Source organism: Micrasema longulum, unplaced genomic scaffold (genome assembly GCF_059751315.1).
Source record: "Micrasema longulum isolate JH-2025_06_02 unplaced genomic scaffold, ASM5975131v1 h1tg000253l, whole genome shotgun sequence".
NCBI lineage: Eukaryota > Metazoa > Arthropoda > Insecta > Trichoptera > Brachycentridae > Micrasema > Micrasema longulum.
The window spans coordinates 626,554-651,468 of NW_028277458.1; the positions used below are offsets into that span (position 1 = coordinate 626,554).

The 24,915-nt window shown below is 33.8% G+C and overlaps 2 long non-coding RNA genes across 2 annotated transcripts; one reads left to right on the forward strand and one right to left on the reverse strand.

Annotated features, from left to right (window-relative positions):
• Positions 1-4,604: 4,604 nt before the first annotated feature.
• Positions 4,605-19,318, forward strand: LOC148283206 (uncharacterized). Its single transcript, XR_015821911.1, has 4 exons — positions 4,605-4,722; positions 14,747-14,837; positions 16,596-16,671; positions 19,239-19,318. It is a non-coding gene; the product is annotated as an uncharacterized LOC148283206 (long non-coding RNA).
• On the reverse strand, positions 15,182-23,515 carry LOC148283207 (uncharacterized). Its single transcript, XR_015821910.1, has 3 exons — positions 23,229-23,515; positions 22,765-22,894; positions 15,182-15,469 (listed from the first exon to the last, which is right to left on the reverse strand). It is a non-coding gene; the product is annotated as an uncharacterized LOC148283207 (long non-coding RNA).
• Positions 23,516-24,915: the final 1,400 nt, after the last annotated feature.

Here is a 24,915-nt window from a genome sequence, read left to right on the forward strand (position 1 = left end):
AAAATATGTTAAATGAAACTACTATGGGGAACAGGAAATTAAAATGACATAAACAGACTACAAAGACAGCAAAATAAAATATTAAAGTTAGTATATGACCTTCCCTATCTAACAGCAACTAAAGAACTTTTTAAACAAACTAAACAATTAAATGTAACTGAACTCTTTAAACTAGAATCCTTAAAAATTATTCATAAATTAGCCACTGATGTAATTGTAGACGAAGAATTAAAACTTGAAAAAAACTATAGTAAACATGAGCACAATACGAGAATATCAGAAAAATATTATATAATACCTTTTAAAACGAGAAAAGGACAATTGAGACTTATAAACCATGGACTGAAATTATACAATTAACTACCAGACAAAACTAAACAAAAGACACAGACAACATTTACAAAAGATGTTAAAAATATTATTATTAACAGTAGAATGTGAATTTTAAATGTAAAAATATTTTGTTAAATGTATGCAACCCGTGAGGGTTTAACAATGAAATTAAAAAAAAAAATATTTAAAAAAAACAAGTTCGTGATCGCGATTGGACCATCCTCGGTAAAAATAAAATAGATGAGGATTGACCTGTACCTCCTTAATTTAATAAGGAAAAACAAAAACAAAATTCAAACTGAAAGCTTAGAAATATGTGTAAACAAATTATAAATGAAATATATGCGTAAATTATTGTTATTATAAGAATTTGCATATGTTCGGTGTGCCCTACTTCAGGATTCAAAATGAAAAAACAAAATAAAATAAATGAGTCAAAATGGATCAATTTATCAAAATTTTGTTTACTGAATGAAGGTTTTGCAAGTTCAAAAAATAGTCGACAATTCCGTTATTCAAGATTTCATAAAGAATTTCTCATTGCATCTGGAAATCGTAATTTGGCAATAAGTAAAATTTGGATGGTGGAAATCGGTGGAACGCTCTGGTTTCTTACGAAAGTTCATCATATTCGCATATCTCTCGTAGGTGTAGGTATGTAACGTAATTATAACATTCGTGATTGTGGTAAGATCAGAAAATGGTTTCTCGGAGCAGTTTAAGTCATTTTGTTACAAAACCTATGATTTTAAGTTTATCTTTGGGTATTACGAGTAGATACTAAAATAAAATCATTTTGAAAATCTCATTTATGATTATGATTTAGGGTTAAAATTAATAAATATCAACTGAAAGGAAATGATGTATTACAATATTGTGAGTTTGACAAAAGACTAGATTTCTCCCTCTAGGGAGCCATAGAGATAACCAAATTACAACAGAGATGGAGAACATTTTAGAGAAGGGAATATGGAAGTCTAGGCATTTACAAGGTTTATGATCTGCCATTGGCTGGTTCAAGTGGCAACTCTCGAGATTCAATTATATCGGGTTGTGGTCCTGTGGCTAGTGTCTCGGACTCACGGACCAAAGGTCTGTGGTTCGAATCCCACTTTACCCCAACTTGATTCCCATTTTCTAATAGTGAGTTATTTACAACTCGTTGAAAATGGCCCTCAAAATTAAATATTTGGGTAAATCATAAGAACGCAAATATTTCTTTTAAAAAAAAAAAAAAAAAAAAAAAAAAAAAAAAAAAAAAAAAAAAATTAGTTTAACTTTCTTCATCAGCAAAAAGCCAGAATTTTTAATTTTGAAAAACATCAACTTAATAATTTTTAACATTCATTATCCATTTTTTTAGTCTTTTCAATATTTTTTTATTACAATAATAGAATTTAGAGGGTAGCATTTAGCACATAGCAATTAGCACGTAGCACATACCATTAAGTTTTGCGAGGACTTTAAAAGCTCACCAAGTTTTGAAGGGGAATAATGAATAAACGAATATCAAGGAGTAATACAGATCGAAAATCCATAGTGAACAAAAAGAGACAACTTTTTTTCCAAGAAAACTTCCGGAAATGTTATGAGCATTTAACCTTCTATGCTATTTTAATTAGCAAAATAATAATAAAAAACATTTATTTATCACTATTATTAAGACGTCGCGCGTCGGCGCCCAATTTGCTATTTTTGCTAGTGAAGTGGAGAACGTAGATAAATCCATCTGCCGCGATTTGTCTGTATTATACTTTATATTTTATAATATATATTCTTTTATAGACGCGCACGCCCACCATTGTGCGTTGATAATTGAATCGTAACAGCTACAAGTCGGCCTCTGCGGTGCAATGGCTTAGCCACTCGACTCGCGCACGTAAGGTTCCGGGTTCGATTCCCGGTGAGAACACAAAAATCAATGTGATTTTTCTCAAGCCAGTAATATCAAATATAATATGGTTAACGATGAAAAATAAAGATTTCTCGCTTCGTATTGAGTGCAGATTTGTAATTTGGTAAGTATTTTCTCGTTCGGTGCTTGGAATCACGTAATACGGCTCATTCGTGATCAGCGACGCAGCGTAATCAGCATCTCCCCCGCCCCGAGAGCCGATGTCGTGCACGGCACGTGTGCTGCCGGCTGCCAGGCTGCCGGCTGCCAGGCTGCCACCGCTGCCCAGGACCCAGGACGCGACTCGCAGCACGAGACTTATATAAGCCGCCCGCGGTCTGAGGAACTTCAGTTCTAACCGAACACCGGGTTCGACGTCAACACGCTGATCGTTATCTATTCAAGATGTTCACAGTGGTACGTGGAATATTTTAATGAATGATAATATTTAACATCCTCTAACGTAAAATGTATAAATACGAATAATAATTGTACTCGTACATAGCAATAGACGTTTGCCGCGGGAGGCAAAATTAGCAGTTCAGAGTGGAGTACCGGTTCCGACCCTGATGTATGGGAGCGTAAGTATGATCTTGGAAAAACAGGGATGACAGTAGGCTGAATGTGTGGTAAAACAATGCGCGATATATGAGATCCGTACACCGTGTGAGGCTGAGATGAGCATTATAGACAAAATCAAGAAAGGAGCGCTGCATCGGTTCGGACATGTAGAGCGATGCAAATGCAAATGTTGATGGATGCTGAGATTGAGGAAGACCGAGAAAGACATGGCATAACTGAATTCAACAAATACTCGAAAATGGACACGTCAAAAGTCGGAATAATCGACGCGCGTGCATAAGAAGATGTATGGATGTAGAGGAAGCGAGATCTGTTTATTCTCTCTGCCTACCCTTACGGGAAAAAGCGTGATGGTTGGCACACCAATGGCAACAAAACTTCCCTTTGATAAAAATACTTATCGAAACATCATCACTGACCATTCTACGCGTTCTCTAAAAGACGAGAAATACCGGTCATCATTTATGGGATACCCCTGAGAATCTTCCATTTCTCAACTCACGAGCTAACAAAATGAGTAAAGAATCTAAAACTCTGACTAAATCTGGATTCCAGATTCCAGGTCTGGTGACATCTATCAGGCCGTTCAGCATTACCTACCTTTCCGCATTCAAGAATGGACGGTCGAAGTACTCGCAGAGTCGAGCCGGACGCCTACTCTGAAAACGTAGTATTTTGCTGGTTTCAGACTGATTCGCATCCGTAGAGAAGAAAAGCTGTTTTGCAGATGCATATAGGGCGTTTGGTTTTTACTCAGTAAATATTTGATCTCAGGCAGCCTTCATGCTGTTGAGTGTGGCAACTGCTACTTCTAGCCGCATTCCCAGCTCTTTATGGAAAAAATCACATATTAAACAATCTGAACATTAAGGATGATAAACTGAAAAGGTATGATTTGAGTGAATAATCTAATTATTCTAGTAATTACCTGGAGTGTTAATCCACTAATTGTTTATAAAGATTTGGAATTTTACTGTTTATCAAAATACAGTTGAATAATAATTAGTTATGCTAAGGAGGTACAGTAGAACTCCAATTACCCGAACCTCTTACCTCGGAATTGTTGGAAAGAGGGAATGGCCAGTTTAAAACCGTTTTTTTACCGCCAAACGTTGGCTTGATGGAATCAATGGACCAGTATGCTATCGAAACCACGAAACGCCATTACAGAAGGCAACTTTGAAGGAAACTTTTGGTAGAGGGCGAAGACGAAGAAGGTGTTGGCTAACCACCAAAAATACATTTGGAAGATTACGCTCGCCTGGTGGCGGAAGTTCGGTTAAGGCAGTCACATTGAGACGTGCTTGGAACAAGTTTAAAGGCATAGAAGCTCATGAAGAGAAAAGGGAAGAGAGAGGAGAATCATTTGAGGAATTCAGAAACATTCATTTGAAAATTCCTGGATGTTCAGAAATTAGTGCTTAAGATATAGGAGAGTGGATGGTGTGTAATTATTTAGACCCTGCGTTTCAAATTCTAAATGATGATGAACTTATTGAAATTGTCAGAGAAAAAAGTGTCGAGAAAGAAGATGACATTAATGTCGAAGTGGTCGAAGCAGACACGGGATATACACACAACAATAAATTAAAATATGCCCTTGTTCGGAAAACATACAATTATCCGAATTTTTGACTATCCGAATGCGGTCCGGTCCCGATTGATTCGGATAATTGGAGTTCTACTGTATATGCTAGTTCAAGGTAGTATAATTTAATAGGTGTGACATTTATTTAGGTATTCTGCACCGCAGTCCTCGCGGCACTCGCCTCAGGCCAGCTGGCCCCCTCGGCCTTTGCCCCCCGGCCTCTCGCACCCCTCGCGCCCGCCGCCACCCTCCCGTACGCCACCCCGTACGTCCCCGTTCTGGACTATGCCAACGAAATCAACGTGGATGGATCCTATCGATACAGGTAAATCACTTCCGTATTTACCCTCCGCGTTGTCAGTTGTCACTTGTCGCCGGTACACCGCCACCGCACCGCCGCCGATGGGTGTACCGTACACCGTACACCGTACACCCACGGTACGCCGTGCACCGATCCCAGGGTATCGCGACCATTCGCAACGCGGTGATTGATTATTGTTGATCTTACGTTTTCGGTGCCAGTCCGAGGACAGCGAAATACTTCATTTTCGTCTACAGCTGTCTGGAGTCGGAATTCGAATCCAAAAACTCGTGAATAAGAGGCGCACTAATCATTACACCACAAAGCGGCCTATAATTAGTATACCATAATATATTTTCTAACTATTTGTACTTAGGTAGGAATTTAAAGTACATTTTTTTTTAGATATATCTACTGTGCTGAAATAGTTTTTTTTAAATTATTATTATTTTATTTAAACTTAAAGTAGTACAAACATCATGTATGAATGTCCTAATATTAATTTATATCCCATTATTATAAAGACATTATTATTTAGTAATTATTAAAATTTCTAAACAATACACGTACACTTAAAAAAAACTTCTTTAACGCCAACTCGAATAAGATTACTTTGAGCTAACTTATCTGCTACACACATGGTTTTTTAACTTACATTTAAATAAAATAATATTTTTTTGTTCTCTTATTTCTAATGATATTATTTCCTTATAATACAGGGTGTTCTTTAAACCCTGTCACATCCGAAACCACTATGATCAGTATGAGCAAGAAGACACATTAAAATAATTTTTTGGAACGAATAAAATTTAAAAAAATAAAATATCAAAAAAAGCAAATGGTTGCTTACTTCTGCAGGGGAAAAACGAGGGGGGAACTGGGAGCCAGATACCCCGACAACCGAGCTCCCCTCACTTCTCCCCTATAGAAGTAAGCAACCAATTGTTTTTATTTGTATTTTATTTTTGAAAATTTTCTTTCATCTAAATATTTTTTAAATATGCTAATATGTCTTTTTGTCCTTACTGATCATCGTGGTTTCGGATGTGACAGGGTTTAAAGAACACCCTGTACAACTGTACAGCTCGGTGCATCAACGAGTTCTATCAATACTAAATTAATTCATGTATTTTTTTTTTGCACCACAACAGGCCGGTGGCCTAATTACAGTGGTGAATTATATCACAGAGCACCCAGGCTTGAGAAAAATCACATTTTAATGTTACGAAATGGTAGCCTTACTTCATTTTTATTTCTAGTTTCATATCCGTGTTCACATTGATTAGAAAAAACCTTTTTAGTCAACTCTTTTGAGGAATAACCATTAATCATTTTGTGAACAAAACATTACATTAAAATATAACTGTTGACTTATTGTAATAATTTTTGTTATTTTCAGCATTAACTTTATCCTAATGTATATATTATTTTTCAAAATTCCTCTCATAGCCCTATTTTGCAGAACAAGAAGTTTATTTTTTTCCCGTTTAGTTGCCAAAAACAAAATACTAGTTCAATAATTTATATGAGGCACAATAATAAAATTATATTTCATCCTGCACGAATCTGCACTTATCTTTTTTTTTTTTTTTTTTTTTCTTTTTGATTCTTCCCATCAGAGAAACCTTCCTTGCTATCTTCTGCGTCACATATCTCGTATTCTGGGAAAAAATCAGTCTAGAATCTATAATAATCCCCAAATATTTCATCTCTTTCACTTCCTTTAATAGTTCTTTATCCATCACTATTGTGATGGATAAAGAAATATTTCCTATGTTCATAAACTTAGTTTTATTTGTATTTAGATTAAGTTTATTCTTCTTCAACCATGTTTCGATATTTTTAAGGTAGAATTTTAGTTGACTTATTATAGATTCATAATTTTCTCCAGCAATATATACCAGGGCATCATCCCCAAATTATCTTATTTTACAGTATTCAAGAATTTTTACCAAATTATTTATGAAGATAATAAATAGTATAGGACCAAGAACTGATCTCTGTGGTACTCCCAACAAAATCATAAGAGTATCAGATAGAGTAATTTTCGAATTTTCGTAGTCTGATATATATTAATCAAATATTATATGAACCAGTAAAAAGCAATTCCCTTTATTCCAATATTATTTTGTTTTAAAATGATTATTTCTCTATCTATTGTTTAAAAGCTCAAAAATGCTACAAGTTGGTATTTTACAACATATTCCAAAATTTGTTCATGCTTAGGCAGAGTATTTACGGCTTTAAAACCTTTTCATTTCCTACATGTCAAAGGGGTTTCGTTTCGTCGTTAATTTTGTTTGCATTAGTAGTATTAAGTAAAAACGTATAGTATTAAGTAAAAACGTAAAAACGTATTTCAAAGCGTTCCTATTTGGAACTGACGCTTTATTCCTTCACTGTCTGTGGAAACTAGAATAAGGCGAATGTACCGTACCTACTGACCATAGACCATGTGTATTTGATTGATTACTAATTGACAAAACTGCAATGAGGGGTACAATGTATGTATTTAATGTTTCTATGATTTATTATTTTCACGGTTTGATTGTAGAATAATATTTAATTTTCGCTAAATTAATTTATAAAAAATGATATTGATTATGCGAAACTAAAAAAAGACACTAGTCATCATATTAAATTATTTTATTGAAATAAATGGACCATCGTTTTTACCAGCATTTTTGCAAAAAGCAATGAAAAGGCGAAGTATATTCCATACATTAGATACGCCACACACGCGTTTAATATTAGTTAGAATTACCTTCGCGGCCTAACGGATATTTTTATAGTAAATGATATACCTACATACGCAATATTATATTGACCGCACAGGCGCACAGGCGCACAGCACCTTGGCGGTCTTTCTGGTAATAGTTTATCTGAATTCGCAAATCATATTATAGATACAATCATTCTTTTCATTGACTTGAAATTAAACCCATACATTATGTTACATGTAAAGGCATAACTATGATTAATTTAGAACATTTAGAAATCTAAATTTAAATTAATTCAGACAAAACTTTATTTAATAATATCGTATCTAAATTTGTTCCAACGGAGAGGGAAAACATTTCGAGAAGTGGATATGGAAGTCTAGGCATTTACAGGGCTTATGATCTGTCATTGGCTGGTTTAAGTGGCCGCTTTACACACTGTGTAATATTCACCATTCTGCCTATGTTTAACCATCCACATTTCCTCAACTCTTCCACCTGATTTTAATATAATGCAATAAATTTAGATTTAAACAACTCCCTAGGGAGGAAATCCAGCCGGTTTTCAAACATTTGGACATACTCAAAATATTGTTGAATAATATTTTATTTCAAAATTCTTCACCTCTGCTTTGAATATTCCCAATAAATAAAATAAAGACCATCCTGCCCCCCCCCTCATCCAACCCCATTACCTATTAGTAACTCATCGGATTCTGAATATTTGTGTTTGACCAATATTAAACATGAATGTAATGTGTAATATGCATATCGCATCCGTCATTATTTCTAGCAGGGGTGCTGGATTACAGCACCCTCGAATCTCGTCGTCGGATGTTTCTTGGGGAGCATTTGTACAAGCTGATTTCTTCAAGTACATACGATCCAAATGTACTGAAAGAGATAAATTTGTATGTTCCCAATAATTATACTAGAGCGAGATCTCCTGCGCTGTTTAACATACCCGGAAGTCGTACAAATGTAAGTCGGAATTCGCCCATTGATTCTTCGGATATGGATGGATCTATTTTTCTGTACATATCTGCAGTTTAGCAGTTATCTGCTTTCTATTCATTTACTGCCAACTTCTATTTACAATCTGCATTACGCGGTGGGTTAAACAGACTACAGTTGTCAAATAAATAAGTAAGATTAATGACTATGCGATAGTTCGAACCGTGAGTGAAAAACCAACGTGTCGATTTCTCAATTTTGATGTTTACTGTAAATGCAAAACAATCATATTTTAAAAGCTTGAAAGTATTGTATAAAAGGGAAGTAAGTGAAAAACTCATAACAATCAATTTTAAATAGTGTTCATTGAAAGTTTATTTTGAGTAACTATCGAAAAAAAACGAGTAGTAAATATTGTACTTAGTTACTACGTAACTACGCAGGCACTTTTCTCGCCATTGTTTCAACATTATTTTTCATTGTAACCAAATTCGAAGTCGTTCGGAAGACAATAATACCTTCATAGGAAATACTACGTACGCTCTAATAATTTCACCAGCGCGGAGGTTTAGTTCGCGGTTTGTAGGTTGTATGTCGTCCATTGTTAAATCTGCATACTCGTACACGCATGTGAGGTGTGTAAGTGAGGAAGTAGGTGCCTCGAGAATGCTTACAAGGAAACAAGAAACAATATGAGTAGGTCATATGAAATGGAATATCTGTTTTATATCGTTTGCCATTACTTTTAAGGTCACCGATCCACACAGGCCACTCGCCACAGCGCAGCAGCGACCGTACAGTTGCAGCTATGGCCGGTGACAGCCATTCAGTGACTCGTTGTGTGGATATTAAACAAAACTAAGACCATCGTTGTTGTCTTCCAGAGGCTTTATTGATATTCATCGTAGAGTTAAAGAAAAATATTCATATTTGTAAGCTCGGACTTGTCCCTGTCTCGGACTGTGCAACACTGTGCGTGTGGAGATGACCATCAATCGGCCAGCGCACTGTGTGTTATTGTATGGATGAAACCAGATATGAGATGTCAAATGGTTTGACAGGAGTCATGCGTCATGCCGTCATGCGACCGGCGCGTAAAATGTGGGCCTAATGGCCAACGAACGAATTTTGCCCTCTTCCGTCGATTTTTTCCTACTCGAGCTGGTATTATGAACGCATTTATAGCGCATATTTTGTACGTAGATACACAATATACTGCGCGGTAAATGCATTCATAATACCGTCATTAGGTATCGCATTAGGAGCTCCTGAGGTGGGCGGCTGCCTAGGTGGGTTATTTGGAAGAGCGGCCAGCTCCTGTGGAATGCCGATAAAGTTGGGACTTTTTTTTAATACATGGGAGTTGCATTTATTATTTACCTCGCTTATTATGTACAAGGTTTACAATTCATAATAGTGGATTCTTCCGCTTTTAATAAGCTACTATTTCATCTTTATTCTAAAGCGGGCTAATCGAGAACTTCTCCAGCATTTGCTCTCGCGAAGAGGAAACCACTTAAAACTCCTCGGGAGAAGCCGACCTGTTGACAGTTCTTCCGTTATATTAGAAGAATGTTCGGCATTTCGATTCCTAATTTGGTTTATTTTACCAATGTCCTGTACTAACTTGACCATGTAAGATACTACCTCTCATGAAGCATTACCGATCCGATATCGCGTAGGTCTTCACCCAGGCTTCTGCATTGTCGGCGGCGGTCGTCTCTTAGAGCTAAAAAAGGGGCAACAGGTGTGCGACGTCTCGAGGTGTTTTATCAACACACGGGGAACAGTCGATCTCGGAAAGCTCGAAGCGATACCGTTACCCGCGAGAATTTGAATTAGCCCAAAGCCAGCATTCTGAATTCTCCTGAAATCAAAGGCATTGTGAATTCTAGAGGAAAAACATTTTAGCAATTTGTCCTGTAGTTTCGTATAAATAACGGTCATTTAAGAGTTAAAAGATTTTTGAGCGGAAAATTGGCAAAATCAGGGGGTTGTCTTCTTCCGAGCCTTTTTGCTGCCGAGGATTCCGCAGTATCACATTATATTCTACGTATATAATTTAGTTGACTTCCCTGCATGCGCGGTTAATAGAGAGGAAACGGCTAAAAGGCTCGACTCGCACACGAAAGGCTCCGGGTTCGATTCCCAATGAGAAGAGAAAGTGATTTTTCTTAAGCCTGGGTATTTGGGCCTTCTGTTTTGTTGTGGTGCATAAAAATGAAAAAAGGAATTGAAATAAAGTGGTGAGCTTTTTGACCCCGTCATTAATTTTGTCTCTCTCTTATTTTAATAAATATATTATACGAGTACATACTACAGCTCCAATAGTATTGAACGTCTTATCAGAATATAGTAATTTCTCAAATACAATGACATCCATAACTGGATTTAAGAGAGGAGACCGCTGTATGAGATTGCCGTGGAATAACTATATTTTCCATGTTTTTTTATAATGGCGTAACACGGACATAGCCTAAAAAGCTTAATAAAATAAATAAATCATAAACCAAAATTGTAAAAATCGAATGCGATTAAACGGACTATAAAATATTTTAATACAAACTACGATACGCGCTTCTGCAGTGAGGAAGTTCAGTGGTTTAAAAAAAAAACAATCATTTGTTAATAGACTATTAAACTGACACAAACGTTTTTTTTTTCAATTTTTATACATCGTATAATCAGCGCTACGATTTTAATATATCGTATCATCGGCGCTACAATTTTTATATATCGTATTATCAGCGCTACGATTTTAATATATCGTATTGTCAGCGCTACAAGTTTTATATATCGTATTATCAGCGCTACGATTTTAATGTATCGTATCATCAGGGCTACATTTTAATATATCGTATTATCAGCGCTACGATTTTTATATATCGTATTATCAACGTTACGATTTTTATACATCGTATTATCAGCGCTACGATTTTTTAAGTTTTATACATCTGAATAATTCCGCGTCTGACGTCAGAGGTTCTTTACCGCTTATTCTCATTCAGTTCTTTCCATTGGTTCATCCACAGCAAGCGAACCGGAAATCTTCCATAGCTCGATTCATATGAAACAGTGCCGTCGTTCAAAGTAGTTCGTTTTTATCAAAATGTATTTTATTATTTTTTTCGTACGTTTCAGGAAACTTTACTTTTTACCGCGCGCAAGAAAACATTTATTGTAGGGCTGAAGTTCCTCATTCTAAATATTATTTTAAAATAAAAAGTTTGTAGGTACACGTATAAGGTGCATTATTTAGATGCTGTGGAGTTTTTCGACAAATTTTCCGTTTTTATTAACAATATTTTGGGTAAGTAGGTATATCCAAATCCTTATAGACGAATTTTGGATTTTTCCTTAACGGGTTTCATATCAATATTATACATTTTTTGGAATACAGAAGTCTAGGCATGTATAAAGCTTATTATCAGTCAGCGGCTGGATTAAGTGATCACTTTATACACTACGTAATATCGGGTTGTGGTCCCGTGGCTAGTGTCTCGGACTCACGGACCAAAGGTCCGTCGTTCGAATCCCACTCTACCCCAACTTGATTCCATTTTCTAATAGTGAGTTATTTACAACTCGTTGAGAATAGCCCTCAAAATTAAATATTTGGGTAAATCATAAGAACGCAAATATTTCTTTTTTATCAAAAAAAAAAAAAAACATTCACCATTAAAAAAAAAACTGTATTTATATACAAATATAGCAACCTGATATGTCTAACCGAAGAACTGCCTCCGTGGTGTAGCGATGAAGACGCTTAACTCACGCACGGAAGGTTCTGGGTTCAATTTCCGATGAGAACACAAAAATTTAATACGATTTTTTCAAGCGTGGGTTTTCTGTGCTGTAGTTCACCACTTTAATAGAGCCTCCTGGCCTGTTGCGGTGCAAAAAAAAAACATGCATTATATATGCATGTTCTTTTAAATATATACACATCTAGGGGAGTTTGACCATGAATAGGGCAATCGTCTCCTAGCCAAATTTACTATCTAAAAATATAAAAAATGGGCATCAGCACCACAGTAAAAATCGGATTCCTTAGAGTATTTACATCTTCACCTATAATCCGCAGTTCTTTGCCGCCAATAAAGCGAGCTAGACGCGTTTCAAGTATTTGGATAAAGAACTTATTTTTGTTGGGGTAATTTGTTTAAATTTGTGCATTCATGTAACAGGTGCCCAGATTAATGTATACAATATTTGAAGTTAATTCTCTGCGGATATTGTACATTGAGTTTTAACAAATTTACTCAAATATAACCCTGTGGGTTTATGCGTTTTTCTAAAAATTATGAATTTACTTGAATGGGACACGAGCAGTAACTTCCTGTTACACTTGATTGAAATACCGACGGAGTGCCCTATGCACCAGTAGGTGGTGATTAGGGTTTAATGAAAAATAATTTACATCAAAGGACGAAGAGATAATGCCATCTTCATATTTGATAACAAGCAGAGTCATATTTTATGTGATGAAGAATACAAATTAATATAGTGTTGTGCAATGGCTTGAATTAAAAATGTGTAGGCTTTAGGCCTATGGAAATCTTAGAACTTTAGGTTTAATTTCTTTACATCCTTTATGTTATTCGTTCGTTTCGTCTAAATTGTTAAATAATACTATTTTAAAAAAACCGTCGGTTAAAGATATTGAAATGCATTAACATGCTATGCGATTGATTTGTTTAATGTACTTTTTATAGTGATAAGTTTTTACTATTGTCACTTCATATTAAATGCTACTAAAAATGACTGATTGCGTCTGTCACGTACGGACCCGTTTCACACGTATCGCGTCAATTCACTCGGTCCGGTAAAATTAGGGCGGGTGGACACAGATCTATTAAGTGTTATAAAATATTTGTATATAATCACTTACCGACTTTTCTATGTCTACGGTTTTGAGACGTACCAGTATCTTCGTCGGGACACCAATAAAACCAACATGCAAAACCCACTATTCACCTTCACCATAGTTGTTGCACAAAAATATAAAACCAACAAGACATGCAATTTAATAACCACATTCACTGATTAGGACAAACATGCACTGATTAAATCATGAAAATATTATACGTTGTTTGAGAAATAGTCACAGTAAAAAGGTAGATGAGATGAAGGGAGGGGGTGAGCATATGTTTAGGGTGACCATTACAGTGGAACATCGTATAAAGGATTTTATTGAAAGGTTGTTTGATTATTGATCAAAAGAACATTATTTTTTAAAGCTATCCTAATGTGAAACATTTCCATATTATGTTTACTTTTAACGCTTTTTTATTTGCATGTAACATTTTAAGTCCTGTATTTTTATTAGAGTCATGATTTAAATTGATTAGGTGATTTGGGAATTTGGAGAAATTATTATTGTGAAGACACTTCGTATGCTCTTTAACACGAATATAAAAATTTATTGATGTTCTTCCAACGTAAACTGAAGGACAAGAATAGCATTTTAATTGGTAAACATCTGAATTATTAATAACACTATTAAGCAATAATTGACTAATATTGTAATTAGTATAAAAAGCAGGTTTGATATTATTTGGTAAAAATGTGTATACATTTGTGGATATACTTTAAGTATTTACATAAAGAATTCTTCTCCATTCATTATCTTCATTAGTATTATTGTTAGTACTGTTGACAGGATATAAAAATTGTTTGATTGATTTTTTCTTTAGTTTTCTATGTTTAAAAGAGTATTAAAAATAAATAATTAAATTTATTAATTTTCGAAGTTTAGTTAAGAATAAAGAATATTTATTAAACAATGCAACATTGAGTGGAATGCGGAATATTTTTGGGAAGTAGGAGTAGTAAGTAGTAGTTTAAATATTAATAATACATATTTATAATTCCGAATTCCCGGTTCTCGACTGTTCCATGGAACAGTCGGCGATAGCGGACTGTTGCGTGCTAGAAATTATATGTGCTTCAATATTATGTGAAGGCATATTTTTTTTATAGTTTAAACATATTGCGTTCAACCATTTTTGTGCTTTTTAATAAATGTCTATCTTATTCAAGGTACACTAGTGCCCCATTCATGGAAAGGTGTTCACGAATGGGACGTGTTCAGACTTTTTCAAATAGATTTTGTAGGTACCGAAGTTTAAATTATTTGAAAACAATGTACCTATCGCGTAAGTTTTTCTTAAATATTGAATAAAGAAAAATCCCGTTTACCTTTTGCGGTTTCGTTTAAGGAGAAAAAGAAGACATGTATATGTATAAATATTAAACGAGAAAATAAAAACGCTTTCAACCCTACATATGTGGTACCCATCAATATTCGTAAATATATCGTCCGCGGATAACTAATTTTAAAGATAACATTTAAAATTGACTTTTTCGTTTAGTTTTGTCACTGCTGATGGAAAACAAGCGGAGGAGTCAGGATACCTGAAGGATGTTGCCGTGGATGCTGATGGTGATCCGGTTGGAATTCAGGTATTTTATGATTGTTGTATTCTAGGCATTCAGTGCTCACAGTAACTTGTCATCATTTCATTATTTATTTTATTTAAATTATTTAATTTTATTTTATTAGGGAAATCAACAGTTCTACGTGCATATTTTTAGTAAACAAACAGATATAGTGTATAAACTCAGAACTAATAACAGATTTCCACATAGTATACAAAGTTAGTAAAGAAAATATATTACATATCAAATAAATACATACAATTTATACATATAAAAATGTTTTTTTCATGTACTCAATAATAAGATTTTTTAAATATTTATTTTAAGAACATTAAGTTACTGTAAATTGGGCGGGATAAGGACAAAAATGCTTGAAGAGAGGATAAGGAGGGGAGGGGAGATGTACATAATTATTATTATAATGTCTACTAAGTTACATAATACATTTTTAGTGTAAATTTTAAATCTGACAGAGTGATGTTTGTGTAATCTATATTATTAAATTTTGTATTGTACATTGAAAAAGTCCTACGAAAAAAAGCATTTTTAACATACGATGTTTTACTTATTGGTACATGAAACAGGTGGTACCGTCTACAAATCCTGGCTGGCATTGTTATTAAACCAAGCAGCTCTGTACAGTCAGATGAGAATATCTTAAATAAACGAAAAATAATATATTAGGATTTTTTTTTTTACGAACGAATTGCATAAGATGATTTATTTATTTAATCCACATAAACGACCCGAGGGCTTTTACAAATATGGAATATTGATGAAATATATACCTTAAGGAATAAAATATAGCATTTGGTACATGTAAATACATATTCCCACATATTACATATATACCTATGATGACACGCATTAGAAATACGTAAATATTGTAAAACATTTCAATCATAAGTAATGAAATTTATAATATTAGAAATCAAACACTCGTTTGAGTCTAGTGAACACTTTATTTTATTTTTACAAATATAAAAATAAAAACTTCGTGACAACTGTTTCGCCTTATTAGGGCATTTTCAAACGAATTTTCAAACGAACATTCGTTTGAAAATACCCTAATAAGGCGAAACAATTGTCACGAAGTTTTTATTTTTATACTTTTATATTTGTAAAAATAAAATTAAGTGTTCAGTAGACTCAAATCAGTGTTTGATTTCTAATATTATAAGTTGAAATATGGAGTTCTACAAAATAAACACCAAATCAATCAATAATACATAAGTAATATACCCAGTAAGAATTTTTTTTAAAACATTTTTTTTATTCTTTTTTCCAAGATACGCTAGTATAAATAAAAACTCTAATACCCGCATGCAAAGACAAACCTTAAGGTGAGGAAAGTACATTCTATTGTCTTCACCTTCGGGTTATTCTCTGCATTTGAAATTAGAATGTACTTTCCTCACCTTAAGTTTTGTCTCTGCATACGGGTATAAGTGTCGCTATAAATACACAGTTGTGAGCAGGTAGAAAAGAATTAACAAATTATCAACATGCTTTAAAATTATTTAAAATACTTAGAAGCATAATCTGTAAAAAGAACTAAGCAAGCTTAAATTATAAACCGTAAATATGCAACTTATAAAATTTTTATAATTTTTTAAAAAAATATTAAAAAATAAAATAGCAATAGAAAAATAAAAATAGATTATTTAGGTATCTAGTTCAGTACAATATTTTCAATCGGTACGAGATTATTGGTGGCGGGTAGGTAGTAGGTAGTAGGTAGGTAAAATGTACTGGTAAGTATAACATCAGGTTTTCTTGCAGGTGGTTCAGGGGAGTTACTCGTACACCGCTCCTGATGGAACTCCGGTCCAAGTGAGCTACACGGCTGACGAAAACGGTAAATCATTCAATTCCTACTCGATAACATTGCGTACATTTTTGAAAACTGTTTTAAATAACCGTCAAACGTGATAATTTTGCCCAGTTTTACCAAACTTTTACAATATCATAATTTGTTTGTATGGGACTACTCCTATTCATTTTGTTGAATAGAGATACTAATTATTTAGAGCATTTTTACAAGTATACAACGTTTGCTTTTCATTTATTTATGCAATTTTTGAAGACAAAACATACTGGGCAAAATCATCTCCACTTGTTGACAATTTTGCCCACTTGGTAATTAACTGTTATTTTTGGTTTTATCATCCTTATCATACGGTTTATTAATACTTTTTTGGCGAAAAAGGCTGTTTATGTTTAAACAATAGCATCATTGAGGCATCACTATTATAAAATCAATGCAAAAAATAGGTGGGCAACATTGTTAACTATTTCCTAATTTTTTCTACACAATCCGGATTTGTGTTCCAGGGTTGGCACATTATTGGATTTTAAACAAAACCAAAGGAGTCTATCTGTAATCCTTTTAATTTGTTCGTGTTTGACTATGCATAAGCCAATAAATTAAAAATCGCCTTTGAATTTTTTTTACAAACCATTTCAGTTCTGATGCGATTTTCGTAATTAAGGGCGCAAGCTTTGAAAACTATTTTTCTTTAAATGTATACGTAGAAAACAAAAACAATTTTTATTTTGAATTTGTATTTTATGTACAGAATTCATAATATTTTTTATGTTTTATTTTATTCTTTTTTTTATAAAAAATACCTATTCAAAAAACATTTGAAATAAAAAAAAGGTCTTCATAATTTCACAAAAAAGCTGGCAAATTTCATGAAGTAAAACTTTCTTAAATGTGTTCGGATATTCTTACATTTTAAAAAAATGTTTAAATTGTTTTTAAAAGGTAAAACTAAAAATTGGTTTTGGTATATCGATTTTTAATTTACTCGCAGAAAATGACCCAATCTTGTAGTTTTTAAGAATTACATTGAATTTATGAAAACCTTGACGAAAGATGATGACGCCGCACAAAGCACCATTACATTTGCGTCTTACAAATGACATAACGATATTAAATTTATGGTTGTTGATGCGCTGATAACTTAACCGACATAATATTTGTCGTTTTGCGTATCAACAGTGTTAAACATTACTAAAACGAAAGCGCCTTCTTTACCGATATTAATTTCAAGCGGATCAGACACTGTTTTTTCGTTTTCCTCGGTCGAAGATTCGGAGGCACGTTGTTCATATTCGTCGTGATGACTTATGATGGATGTCTCAAAATCTGTTGATTCATCAACTGAGTAGGCATTAGTCTGTTATTTCCGTATCGCTATGACATTTTTTCAACGTTCTTTATTAGATGTAGGTATCTTTTGATTCTGAAGGCAGAAAAAAAACGGATGGATTGTTATCCAATTGCTGTGTGGTATAAAAAGTTTTGATGAACAGAATAACTGGGTTATCATTGGTATTTGGATAGAAACCCCCATCAGATTTTAAAATCTTATTGGTTGAATCTTTGGCAAAAATCTGATTTATGGGCCAGTTTGAACAAAATATCCGGTTACCTCATTTAAAATCATATTTTTGTCGCTTACTTCATTTTATTTCATATTTTCTACTTTGTTTAAGCAGCAGATACTTGCATTTTCTTCGGGTCGGCTGATGTATTTTTTTTCTGTAATCTGGTTTTTGTCTTGGATAATGTTATTTCACAGTAGTATGTAGCGACAACCCTAGACGTGTCTATTGTGTTTGTTCAAATAGATATACAGAAATACTTTCTATAGCGTTGTTATTATTTATGCAATGAAATATGTAAAAGTTACTTGCCTCGTTTCAACACAAACTCCGCAATAACAAAAGTTTTGACACTTTTTATATATGATATACAAAAACAGACATTCAAGTTTAATGAATATTTAGTTTTGCCATGGAACTATCAAAATATACTTAACAAATGTAATTCTAATAATACCAGTGACTTTTTTAACTTTAATTTATGATTGTGTTAAGGATTTCGGCAGTGGGCAAAATTGTCATGTTTGACGGAACCGAAATGTTGAACATAGGTCTGTCCAGAACCAGAACCAGAACCAGAACCCTGTGCGAGTGTCATCGACTCGATGGCCGCCTCGTTGTGTAGTGGTTGATGTATTCGCCTACTATTCTCGAGGTCCCGGGTTCGATTTTCGGGCACGGTGGACGTGAAATATTGATTTAAAAGGTTTTTTAAGCTGCAACGTTTCATTGTTTCCGGACTGGCACCTGAGGCGTAAGGCTGATCACCTCGCCTTCGTGTGACCGCTGATCGAACTGCGCCGCACTCGGTTCACACGGAGCCGTTTCGTTGTCCGGCTGGGCAGCACGCGGTCCGCGAATGCGTGCGTTAAGTACGTATTTGTCTAAATAACGTTATCGGATTCATGTAGAGAATTGAAATAGTCAATAAAATTCATTTCTAATAGCTCTAATTATAATTATAATTAATTCATTTTAATGTTTAAAATATCTCAAGAATAAACGAGTTGTTGTTTCCATTTTCGTCCGTAGGTTTCCACCCGACGAGTGTGCGCCTCGGGTCCGCGGACGGGAGGCTGCCCCCCGCCAGGGTGGCCCCTTTCGCGGCTCCCTTCCGGCCGCAGTACGCAGCTCCCGCTTCCTTCGCCGCGAGATATAACCAGCCCCTCGTCGGCAACTACAAACTTAACCTTTGAATCGCCGAAAACAACACCCTGAATTAAAAAATATATATATATCCCAGTACCTTCCTGTTCTGTTTTGCATAATGTAGAACTAATTGTTAAGCGACTATTTATTAGAGCTTTAGAAATATCAACTGATTTCCAGCGTATCATAATTGGATCAATAAATTGTTATTCACGGATAATTGGCGTTGTTTTCATTATTTTGTATTTTGAACTGTTAAGCGTATAAACTGGAATTTAAAAGTCTCGAAACTATCTGTAATTATGTTTTTAAAAGATTAAAAAAACAAAAAAACTCTAGTTTCCTACGAAAGCGGTTCCGATTTCTAACGGCCGTAATGGACGGTGATACGGTGGACAGCTGTCGTAACGGTGACTTGAGAGTGGTTTCCTACGAAAACGGTGTTATATGGCGGCCATGACAGCTTATCTGTCAAAAGTATGCCCTGGAATGCGATCTGTCATATTTTTCATTAGTTATGAATAGTTTGTCACAGTTTTTAAAAATATTGTATACAATTTCGGAGTCATACGACCTTCTAGTGCACGGAAATTGTAGGCGTAAGTATAGCCTGTGAGCTCGCCAATACATGACAGATGACATTAACATAACCATAGAAAAACATAGCAGTTGAGCTCTCAGAAGTAAAGCAACGTGAATGCAGCAATGCTTGAACTACATGTCAATAATATTCTAATAATAAATAATATTATTTGGCCATACGGAACTTTAAAGCACACCTTGGTTTAATAACTAATAGTATTTTATCGGTTAGGTAGGTGTATTTAAAAAAAATGTTTCGTACCTGAAAAAAGCACAAATAATTATGTTTTTGTAAATGATGTCAGTAGCGACACTCAGAGAGTGGCTTTGTGACGTTTTGACATTTTTTATAAGAAATTCACGGCGTAGCCGAAATACTGTTATAAAAACGAGGATGTTTTTGTTGATTGACGTTAGCAGGCGCTACCCAGGGGCGACTTTGTGACGTGAGAAATTATTTAAAAAAAGAGATTCATGGCGTAGCCGAAATATTGTAATTAAAACGAGGATGTTTTTGTTGATTGACGTTAGCAGGCGCTACCCAGGGGCGACTTTGTGACGTGAGAAATTATTTAAAAAAAGAGATTTATGGCGTAGCCGAAATATTGTAATTAAAACGAGGATGTTTTTGTTGATTGACGTTAGCAGGCGCTACCCAGGGGCGACTTTGTGACGTGAGAAATTATTTTAAAAAAGAGATTTATGGCGTAGCCGAAATATTGTAATTAAAACGAGAATGTTTTTGTTGATTGACGTTAGCAGGCGCTACCCAGGGGTGACTTCATGACGTGATGAAATTATTAATTCAAATTATTTTTTTCTTTATACATAGCGTAGCCGAGATAAGAAATTGCGTGGTGTTTCGAAATTTAACCGTGTAGGTAGCCGCCTAGTTACAATATTATTTTTGTATTCGTATAACTCCTGTTTTATAATGTTTATGTATTTACCGCTATAAGAATTATACTAAAGATAGTGTACTGTACAAGTCACAGTTTGGACTGTATTCCACAATCCTGTAGCAAGGGGTAGGTGTTGGCCGTGTCTCGCTGCCGTCGTCGCTCTCGGGGTCGTAAATCCCGAAAGTTATGTAGTCTCGAAATTCCTCTCAAGTCCGGTGTCACTGCGTAGGTCGGTGGAAGATACTGGTTCGTAGTCCTGGGGTGAAGCGATGGTCAAGTCCAAGGTGTAGATCCAGTAGTAGAGCGGGAGGTCGGGCGGGGTGACGAAATGAAACAATCAGACTAACTTGATGTCTCGAGGCGAACTCAATATTTATTGTTGTAAATGTACACATTATATAGGGCGTGTTGCGGGCTCCCGCTACCTGCGTCCGAACCGGCGTTAGGCCAATACGGGAGTGGGGGGGGAAATACCGCTCCCACTATACCCGGCCGGCGCGCCTCCCCCAAAGTGCATATAGGGAGGTGCCGGCGCTCGGCCCGGTCACTTCGCTGGGAGCCGCCGCACGCGCCACATCAATTACAAAATGCCTTTTTTAAGGCAGTCCTTAGTCTTTATACAAATACAAATATGCATGTTAGGGCAATAACGCGTCAAACGTCTAGATTCAGGCCCTTTTTAGGGCCTGTAACACAAATTCCTGCTCTATAGTACCCCGGTATTGCTAAAGTCAGACCCGAAAGTGGAATATTCATCCTTTATTGTGGGTCCAACATTTAGCCTACAGATACCGGGGGCCCTAACTATATTATTGCATTTTATTCTCATATTTAACCGTCCGTTACAGATAGTTTTTACTTTTAATAGCTATCCGTTTTTTAAATTATGTTTGTAACACTCAGTAATATTTATTTTTCAAGTATTCAATGTTATTTTTGCATTTTAATTAATATTGTTAAAATAAAGCGTATTTTTATTTATTCGAATTTACTAGACTGTTTTTATTACAAAAAATAAAAATGCATATTTCTCTATGTATTTTTCTGTTATAAACAATCTATTAAAATAATACACATCAAATTTCCATTGTCTGTTGATTTTATTTGCAATCTTCTTTTTTTTCGATGGTTAAAACTCTAGGAAATTCAAAGACAATAAAAATTATACTGTCATATATTAGCGAGCTCACACGCTATACATAGCCCAATTGTATTAAAAAAAGAGTCTGCTCTTTTAAAGATTATTAAGATAATGAATACAAAGATAAATACTGTTTTTCGAAGGAAAATATGAGGCGCATAATAACTCTAGTAAAACTCGATTTGGAAGGACACAAGCGAGACGAAAAAATACCAGTAGAACTCCATGGCTTAGCTGCTATTCGGCACTGGGATAGTAATGAGGTATAGGTTTGTAATGAATAATACTTTTGGCAATATGTAGGTATCGTTTCTGTCAATTCATTTGACAATTGTAAATACCGCGAAACCGTCCAATTTTGCCCTGGATGGATATTTTGCCCAAAAAGTCAAATCTATGATCAACCTTTAAAAATATATATATCCATTTGATTTCGGTAAATTTGGTACATTAAGGCTGTAGTCGGGTAAAACGAACGCAACATTAGGAAATCATAAGATTTTGCCATTTTAAAACGAATGTTTTTTAAAAATCGCGCAATAAAAAAAAATAAAAAAAATAAATTAGTTTTTTATATATTTTGTTTTCAAACGCAATGCCCTATGCTCCACTGGGTGATAGGGATGGTGATCTATGCAAAATATGTCTACTTCGAAAAGGTTTATAACACTACCTCCATAGTTTGTGTATACTCTCACATAGGTGTAAAAATTGGAATAAAACTATTATGTAAGTAATTTAGCATATTTATATTTTCTCAATGCATATTAAAATAATCACTTACAGTATTTTGTCAATACAAGGTTTCCACCCTATGCACAAAACTCTTAAAATGCTTGGTGACTTTTCTAGTTTTTTTTTAATGTGAAAATATGTAGACATCTTTTTGACAGTGCACTTTTTGTCTATTAAACCTAGAATGAAATTAGGTAATTATTAATTTTACGTAGATTAAACGCAACGCTCATCTTAAAAGATAGTTATCATGGTTTTGAACTTAAATAGTAACTTAGAAAATAAAATTAAGTAAAATAATATACACACAATACAAACCTAACCTATAAAAATATTTTTTAGTTACTTGGCTCAGTCTTTTATCATTATATGTTATTAAATTTTCAGAATTTATCTACCATATTTTTCCAATTTTATTACAAAATACATGATCAAGTGCAAATTTTAAAAAAGTTATCAGTTTAAAGCAAAAATATTATAAAATGTCAAACTGTCAAAAATGTTTTTACTTACGTAATTTGATGAGATCAAATATTTTTTCTCTTAAAAACAATATTATGAAGTGCATTATTTTTTTGGCATTCACTTTAATGACATGGTGCATTTTCATTAAAACACAACAGTTAACTGTCAACTTCGAAAATACAAATATGTATAATGACCCAGAAGTCGGAAAAAAAATTGTTACCTCTTCACACGTGTTGTAAAAATCCGACAAATATGACAAATTTTGTTGGGGTGTGCTTAATCGCAACAGATGTTGATTAATTATTATCAATATTAATAGTTCGAATAACCGAATTAGATGATTCCCGTAATCGACTTTTTATTAATGGATAATGCGTTGTTATTTCACTCAATATTTACAAAATACTTACTTACGAAGTATGAAGAATGAAATTGAAAATACTAATAAAAATTTATAATACACATATGCCTATTCTTATAACGCATTATTGTATACACTAACTAAAAAAAATACAAAAAACTTATGTATTGTACTCGTAATATAATTATTATTGTGAAAAATATTTTTAGATCATTTCTTTTTTAAAAAAAAGTGTTTTTTAATTATGTGTTTTTAATTTTTTTTTGGTTTTTATTACTGTGTTATTAAACTATTTTATATTCCTTCACACATATTTTACTAACGGTAATGTTGAAAAAGAAATAGTGTATTTCTATAAAATGATTTAGTAATAAAATAATATTTCGAAAATAATAATAATAATAACGTGTAACTCGGAGAATCTTTATGTATCTAAGTTTCACTCAACGAAGTTCACAAAAATTCTCTGGAAAGTATTGACCACTCCGAATTGAATAAACTGCCCGATGAGCTAAAACACGGCAAGTCGAATAGCAAATTCAAAAGTGTCGCAATTAAAAAATATTACTTAAATCGTCTTGCTAGTGAAGTTATTAATGTAATTTATATACTGTAGATGGTGTAAAGTACTATGTTTTATGTTTCTTTTTGTTTTCGTACTATCTCGGATGTATTCACTATGTATGATATTATGTATTGTCAAAAAAATGTTTATATATATCTATATAAAAACATTTTTTCATACATTATTATAAATAAATAAATATATATATCTACTATATGTATTATATGTTTTATAAATCAAAAAATAAATACAATATATAAGTATTAAAATATTCGATACTTTTGAGACACTTTTTTAAAACTGTAATTTTTTGCGTAATACTGTATCTGATTTAATATATAGAAATACAAGAAATACATTATGCTACATTGCTTCTGTCACTTCAAAACTTTATATTCGTGCTTTTCTTGTCTGATAAAGTTATAGGTTATAATCTTTTTTTAATTTTTTTTATTTAGTCTTTAAATAGTACAAACAAAATATACAAATGTCCTAATATACCTCTATCTAATTATTATTAAAATATATACTAATTATTAACATTTCTAAACAATAAACGTACACCTAAATAAAACTTCTTCAAGACCAACTCGAATGCAATTACTCTTTAAGAGCTAACTTATCTGCTTCACACATATTTTATTAACTTACATTCAAATGAAATGATTTTTTGTTCTCTTATTTCTAATGGTATTTCCTTAAACTTTCCACCTCGGTACCTACATCAACTAATTCTGTGTCTTCGTTTTCTTACTAAATGGCAGACTTACTTAATTTTTATTTCTAGTTTCATATCCGAGCTCACA